At 46.3% G+C, this 8,198-nt stretch overlaps 2 pseudogenes; one reads left to right on the forward strand and one right to left on the reverse strand.

The window, feature by feature from the left end:
• The first annotated feature begins 2,582 nt into the window (after positions 1 to 2,582).
• Positions 2,583 to 6,093, forward strand: LOC123176008 (DNA-directed RNA polymerase V subunit 1-like; annotated as a pseudogene).
• On the reverse strand, positions 5,369 to 7,917 carry LOC123176009 (protein MITOFERRINLIKE 1, chloroplastic-like; annotated as a pseudogene).
• Between the last annotated feature and the right edge of the window lie 281 nt (positions 7,918 to 8,198).

Raw genomic sequence — 8,198 nt, forward strand, 5'->3', positions numbered from 1 at the left:
ATTGAGCCGAGCTCAATCTCACACCTTGCAGTACAGGCAAGAACCCTTTCTTGGACTGATCCATTTTGAACTTCTTCAAAATCTTATCAAGGTATGTGCTTTGTGAAAGACCTATGAGGCGTCTCAATCTATCCCTATAGATCTTGATGCCTAATATGTAAGCAACTTCTCCAAGGTCCTTCATTGAAAAACACTTATTCAAGTAGGCCTTAATGCTGTCCAAGAATTCTATATCATTTCCCATCAAAAGTATGTCATCTACATATAATATGAGAAATGCTACAGAGCTCCCACTCACTTTCTTGTAAACGCAGGCTTCTCCATAAGTCTGCATAAACCCAAACGCTTTGATCATCTCATCAAAGCGAATGTTCCAACTCCGAGATGCTTGCACCAGCCCATAAATGGATCGCTGGAGCTTGCATACTTTGTTAGCATTCTTAGGATCGACAAAACCTTCCGGCTGCATCATATACAGTTCTTCCTTAAGATGCACGTTAAGGAATGCCATTTTGATGTCCATCTGCCATATCTCATAATCATAGTATGCGGCAATTGCTAACATGATTCGGACGGACTTAAGCTTCGCTACGGGAGAGAAAGTCTCATCGTAGTCAATCCCTTGAACTTGCCGATAACCCTTAGCGACAAGTCGAGCTTTATAGATGGTGACATTACCATCCGCGTCCGTCTTCTTCTTAAAGATCCATTTGTTTTCTATCGCTCGCCGATCATCGGGCAAGTCAGTCAAAGTCCATACTTTGTTTTCATACATGGATTCTATCTCGGATTTCATGGCTTCTAGCCATTTGTTGGAATCTGGGCCCTCCATCGCTTCTTCATAGTTCGAAGGTTCACCGTTGTCTAACAACATTATTTCCAGGACAGGGTTGCCATACCACTCTGGTGTGGAACGTGTCCTTGTGGACCTACGAAGTTCAGTAGCAACTTGATCAGAAGTACCTCGATCATCATCATTAATTTCCTCTCCAGTTGGTGTAGGCACCACAGGAACGTTTTCCTGAGTTGCACTACTTTCCGGTTCAAGAGGTAGTACTTCATCGAGTTCTACTTTCCTCCCACTTACTCCTTTCGAGAGAAACTCTTTTTCCAGAAAGGATCCGTTCTTGGCAACAAAGATCTTGCCCTCGGATCTTAAGTAGAAGGTATACCCAATGGTTTCCCTAGGGTATCCTATGAAGACGCATTTTTCCGACTTGGGTTCGAACTTTTCAGGTTGAAGTTTCTTGACATAAGCATCGCATCCCCAAACTTTTAGAAACGACAGCTTAGGTTTCTTCCCAAACCATAATTCATACAGTGTCGTCTCAACGGATTTAGACGGTGCTCTATTTAAAGTGAATGTAGCTGTCTCTAAAGCGTATCCCCAAAATGATAGCGGTAAATCGGTAAGAGACATCATAGATCGTACCATATCCAATAGAGTGTGATTACGACGTTCGGACACACCGTTACGCTGAGGTGCTCCAGGCGGCGTGAGTTGTGAAACGATTCCACATTTTCTTAAGTGTGTACCAAATTCGTGACTTAAATATTCTCCTCCACGATCCGATCGTAAGAATTTTATCTTTCAGTCACGTTGATTCTCTACTTCATTCTGAAATTCCTTGAACTTTTCAAAGGTCTTAGACTTGTGTTTCATCAAGTAGACATACCCATATCTACTCAAGTCATCAGTGAGAATGAGAACATAATGATATCCTCCGCGAGCCTCAACGCTCATTGGACCACACACATCAGTATGTATGATTTCCAATAAGTTGGTTGCTCGCTCCATTGTTCCGGAGAATGGGGTCTTGGTCATTTTGCCCATGAGGCATGGTTCGCATGTGTCAAATGATTCATAATCTAGAGACTCTAAAAGTCCATCAGCATGGAGCTTCTTCATGCGCTTGACACCAATGTGACCAAGGCAGCAGTGCCACAAGTATGTGGGACTATCGTTATCAACTTTACATCTTTTGGTATTCACACTATGAATATGTGTAACATTACGTTCGAGATTCATTAAGAATAAACCATTGACCATCGGGGCATGACCATAAAACATATCTCTCATATAATTAGAACAACCATTATTCTCGGATTTAAATGAGTATCCATCTCGTATTAAACGAGATCCAGATACAATGTTCATGCTCAAACTTGGCACTAAATAACAATTATTGAGGTTTAAAACTAATCCCGTAGGTAAATGTAGAGGTAGCGTGCCGACGGCGATCACATCGACCTTTGAACCATTCCCGACGCGCATCGTCACCTCGTCCTTCGCCAGTCTCCGCTTATTCCGCAGCTCCTGCTGTGAGTTACAAATGTGAGCAACGGCACCGATATCAAATACCCAGGAGTTACTACGAGTACTGGTAAGGTACACATCAATTACATGTATATCAAATATACCTTTAGTGTTGCCGGCCTTCTTGTCCGCTAAGTATTTGGGGCAGTTTCCCAAGTAACACATTGTATTATACAGTTATAAGCCAAAATCAAATCACAAGTAACTACTTCTTGCACATTTCAGTGTATACTGTGCTAGGCTCACAATCGTTGTCTTGTTTCAGTTATCAACAACAAAATATTCAAGCAACACATTGTCTTGTTGGCCACATTCACCTTGACAAGGTATTTTTCCATTTCTCCTACTTTTCAAATAGTATAACTGTTTCAGCATTATCATCAAGACTATATGTTGAAGAAATCATTTTGTGCCCTTACAGAAGCAACTGGATGAAATGAACATAAGTATGGAAGGTATTCTTCAGAAATGCCAGAAAGAAATATATAGATGGGGAAAGAAGAAGGGGCAGGTGAATCAACTTATGAAGAGAGTTGTGATCTCAAGGTGCTACGACCTTTTACTGTTTTAACCTTGAAATAGTACAGGAGGCTTTATTTTCGTATTCTTCTGAAAGAATATTCCAATGGTTGGATCTACTTTTCAGATCCACTAAGATTTGAGTTCTTTATTTGGTAACTTAAGTTGAATAATGCCTTTCATTGGGTATTTAGGCATGCTATATTGAGAAAATCAAGCATGAATTTTAAATGATCTATTCTTTAGTTTCTGAACATAATCTGACATTTCTTCTTTGCAGTGAATGAATATGCTACCAGGATGCAGATGACGAGGAACAGGTCTCCTGTTTGCAGTTTTTCCTAACTGAAAGTGTGACCACACGAATGTCTGAATCTTCTGCGCGAGTTGTCCAGTTGATGGCCAATACCATTTCTCCTATACTCTTGGACACAGTCATAAAAGGTAAACCAAAAATTCACATTCATACTAGGTATCATGCATATAGAAAATCCAGATGAACATGCTGATAGTTACGGCTTATGCAATTCTGCTTACTAAAGAGATGTTCTCTTGCATCTTCTCCCAGGTGATACATGAGTCCAGGAAGTGAACATAGTATGGGTTGAACCACAAGACACATGTTGGGTCCAGAACTCCGGTACAGAACAGAAGGGTGAATTGGCGCTCGTAGTCACAATGGATAAATACTCAACTGGAGAGAGTGGTGATGTCTGGGGAACAGCAATGGATGCATGCATCCCTGTGATGGATCTGATCGACACTACCAGGTCTCTGCCCTACAGCATCCAACAAGTTCAGCAAGGGTTTGGAATTTCCTCTGCCTTCGGTCGAGTCACACAGGTCCAGCAAGTTCTTGCTTTTTTTTTTACTTTCCTGATGAATTCAGTATCTTCTATTTAAAAATTACTCATGTTTTGCTCTTCTTCTTTTTATCCTTTCGACCATCCTTCCAGCACCTTTCCAAGGCAGTTGGAATGGTTACAAAATCAGTTCTCGAAGAACACCTGACAACTGTTGCAAGCAGCATGACCTGCACAGGTAACTTGCATGGCTTCAACAGCTATGGTTACAAGGCCACATTCAAGGCCCTCAAGATTCAGGCACCCTTCATGAAGGCTACACTCGCTGTAAGTTCTCCATTTCATTTTGTTTTGAACCCCCCATTTTGATGAGCAAGTGTTGGCATTGATTAAAAAACCGAGAAAAACATGTTGCAGAGGCCATTGCAATGCTTCGAGGAGGGTGCAGAGAAGGTCTATTCTGATCAGCTGGATAGTGTTGTGTCTACCTGCTCTTGGGGCAATCCTGCACCAATTGGGACTGGTTCAGCCTTCAAAATCCACTGGAATGATGGGAGCACGGTACGACGAATATCTCACCTGCCTATGTTCTCTCATGTGTGCAGCATGCAATTATTTTTTTCCCTTCTCCTCTGAACCTCTTGGTCTTTTACAGTCAGCAGGCAATGAGAACCTTGGAGGGTATGGTTTGTATGAATTCCTCAGAGGTAGAAACAACAAGAGCCACTGAAGATAATATAATTGTTCCATACGGTTCCTGCTTGTATGATGTTGACAACCTTGAAGAAGATGAAATCGAAGAGGATGAAGTCTTACGTTTGGGAGGAAACAGTCCAATCACTTGGACAGACAGGCCAAAAGCAAATCTCCTGCTGCATGATCTTCAAGGTTGGAGGGCTGAACAAGGGCACCAAAAAGTGCCAGTTGCAAATTGGCAACATGGTAAACATGTCGCCACAGAGTCAAGTGGCACTAGTGGATGGAACCAGAGCAGTTCTACCATGAAAGTTTATCAGAGAAGGCAACGTAATAGTAATTGGAGCTCAGATGCAACACAGCAAGATGGTAAACCGAGTTGGAACAAAGCATATGTGGCAGGCCCGAGCAACTTTGCCATTACAGGGCCATCATGTGGTACTAGTGGATGGAACCAGAGCAGTTCTACCACGAAAGTTTATAAGAGAAGGCAATTTGATAGTAATTGGAGCTCAGATGCAACACAACAAGATGGTAACCCAAGTTGGAAGAAAGCAAATGTGGCAGGCCAGGGCAACTTTGCCATTACAGGGCCATCTAGCTCTGGTGGATGGAGTAGAAAGACCAATAATCTTGGTAGAGGTCGAGGTGGTGGTAGAGGTGCAGTGTGGAAATCAGAGGGATCACACCGTGGAGGTAACAGTAGGTGGAAAGCCCAAAGAGCCAATACCACAAGCGCCCCGAACTTCCACATTTCAGGACCATCCAACTTTGGTGGACGGAACATCAAGACCGGCAATCTTGGCCCATGCCGTGGCAGAGGACCAGCATGGAGATCAAACGGACCAAACCGGGGAGGTAGCAATGGTGGACCAAGAGGGAGTTCAAATTTTACACTAGCGGAACAGCAGATACATGCACAAGTTGATCCAATCATGAAGGAAGTAAAGAGGATCATCCGTGAATCAAGGTATAATATGTAGCCCATTGCAACTCTAAAAAATCACAAAGCACTGAAAAATAGCTACACTTCTTCAAGTAAATGATGATATGACTGTTCGATTTAAGTTTGAACATCACAAAGTCCAAGTAACTGCAATGACTGAAAAGTGCACCTTCTCTTGTAGACCCCAAGTGGCTTCTTCTCTGTGTTCGTAATCCTTACTCACAGTCCATCTATTCCCATATTCTGCAGGGATGGCATCAAGCTTTCTGGAGATGATGAGAGGTTCATTGTTGAAAATATTCTCATGTACCACCCAGAGAAGGAAAAGAAGATGGCAGGGAATAACAATTACATAACGGTAAGCAGCATACCTTTCTGTCTTCCGATGCATCACAAGAACCAAAATCCAAAATGGAAACTTCATGAAATTTCTTCCCCTGTTTGCAGGTTGCTAAGCATCAAAAGTTCCATAGCTCCAGGTGCTTGTACGTCGTGTCCTCAGACGGCCCTCCTACAGATTTCTCCTACAAGAAGTGCCTAGAGAACATGATCAGGATTCACTACCCACGTGATGCAAGTTCATTCTGCAGAAAGTACTTCCAGTGATGAGCCATAGCATGTCCATTCACGTCGAACTGTGTGCGCTTGCAGTAGTGCAATGTCTAATCCCCTGAAATGACCTCATCTGGCATACACGATTTATGTGGACTCTGATGTCCATAGACTTGTATAATTCGGTGTGCTTGAAATTATTCTACAACTGTTATGCTATTTCTGAACATTAAGGAAACAAAACCTGGCATACATGAATTTCCCACAAACTTATATATGTTATGCTTAAGAACATTTTATAACTGTGAGATTAGTTCCGAGCAGTAGCAATCAAAAATACCAATAATGCTTGAATTTTTGTATGAATGCTATTTCTTACTGTAGTAGAGAGTGTTCACCACAACAATATGTTTTGAGTTAGTGGCAAACACAAAAGATTCAGGTTTGTGGGCTTCATTGTAATCGTACACGCCGACACACTGCCACAAATACAGATACATGTAACAGAAAAAGTAGTGTATGGAACATTACTTCAGGAACGCCAGCCTGAAAATGTATGCCTCAAAATAACTTGCTACTAATCAAAACCAATGACACATTCATAACTGGCACATATTATTACTTGTTGTATCCTTCAAACAGCTCTATAACTGAAATTGAAATGATGCTTAGGTGAATACATTTGGCGGGTACATTGTGTCTGCATAACAATATCATAGCTAGGTAGCTACAAGAAAACTGCACACTAGCCGGAGTAAGCGATTACCTTCCTGAAAGAAGGGAAGGAATCGTGCACACTCAAGCAGCAGCAACTCCGGTCTTCACCTCATCCGCGGCTTTCCTTTCGCACGATTCAAGGTATGACTTGAGGATCATGAGCCTGGCGGTCTCAAAAGCGCAGTAGCCAATCGCAGCGAAGCAGGCGCTGTGCAGGACCCTCGGCCCGATCCCCCGGGACAGGCCCATCAGGCCTTCCTCGGCGATGATCTCCTGCATCGTGCCCACCACCGTGCGGCTCCCCTGGGTGCCCACCCTGGTCATCAGCCGCGTCTTGACGACGTCGAGCGGGGTGGTGAGCCCGGCGGATATCGCGCCGGCGAGGGCGCCGCACAGCGCACAGCACGCTCTCCCCCGGCGCCAGGTTGGCGCCGTTGCTCTTGCTGAGGGCGAAGGCCTTGAGGTACTCGAAGGAGGAGTAGCTGACACGCCGGCGGGGAGGTTGCGGAGGAGCGTGGCGGCGTAGCCGGCGTAGAGCCCGAAGAAGCCGTCGGTCTGCAGGATCTGGAGGGAGATTTGGTTATCGTCAATTATCCCAGGATCTGGAGCAGCACCTGCCAGGAGCGGCCCGTGGCGGCGCCGGACTGGAGGCGCTGCGTGATGAGCTCCTTGGGCACCATGATGGCCGAGGAGGAGATGTTGCCGCTGGCGCCGGCGAGCGGGGGCACGAGGAAGGGCGGCAGGTGCGGGCGCAGCAGCGACTTGGCGAGCTCGCAGGTGCCGAAGTAGATGGCGGAGGAGGTGGCGGAGCCGAGGATGACGGCGGACAGGCCCCGGTAGAGGCCGAGCGGGCCGTCGGCGCGCAGGATGTCGGCGAACACCTGCCAGGAGCCGCGCGAGGCGGCCCCCGCCTGCAGCCGCGTCTTGACGGCGTCGAGCGGCAGCAGGGCCGCGTAGGTGAAGGCCCCCGCCGCCGCCCCCGCGCACGCCCCGATGGCCGCCCGCGCCAGCGGTGTGACTGCGCCTGCGCCTGCGCCGGGGCGGCGGGGGCGGGGATGGAGAGGGAGGAGGAGGAGAAGACCGGGGCGCGGCCGTGGGGGGTGGAGGCGGCGGCGGGCGAGTGGTGGAGGAGGAGCGAGGTGAGGTCGGAGAAGAGCGAGGGGAAGTCCTGCGAGCGGCCGGCGCCCGGGAGCGCGATGGGGAGCGGCTCCCTCGGGCGGCTTGACGACGGCATCCCGTCGGCGCCGGTGCCGCCGCTAGGGCCCCGGTGGAGGCGGAATGGGGATCGGCTCTTTTCCCTATTTTGACCTTTTCAGAAAACTTTCACACAAAAGAACTTCACGTAAAATTATTTCACAATCTGATTCTTTCGGTAACATCATAAGCCGTGGCATTTCTTCTTTATTTAGAAACGCCGAGTTAGCCAGTGTTGCTTGTCTGGTCGAGACGCTACGTGACAGGGCAGAAACACCAAATTATGTTGCGTCGCTGGAAACGCCAATGGGGTTGGCGTTCCAACTAGCTTGTTCATATTGTCATTTATTTATGAAGTGAAGCAACGCTGGCTAGCTCGGCGTTTTTAAATAGAAAAAAAACGCCACGGCTTGTGGCGTTGCCAAAAGGATCAGATCGTAAAATAGTTTTATGT

This window comes from Triticum aestivum, unplaced genomic scaffold (genome assembly GCF_018294505.1).
Source record: "Triticum aestivum cultivar Chinese Spring unplaced genomic scaffold, IWGSC CS RefSeq v2.1 scaffold39544, whole genome shotgun sequence".
NCBI classification, from domain to species: Eukaryota; Viridiplantae; Streptophyta; class Magnoliopsida; order Poales; family Poaceae; genus Triticum; species Triticum aestivum.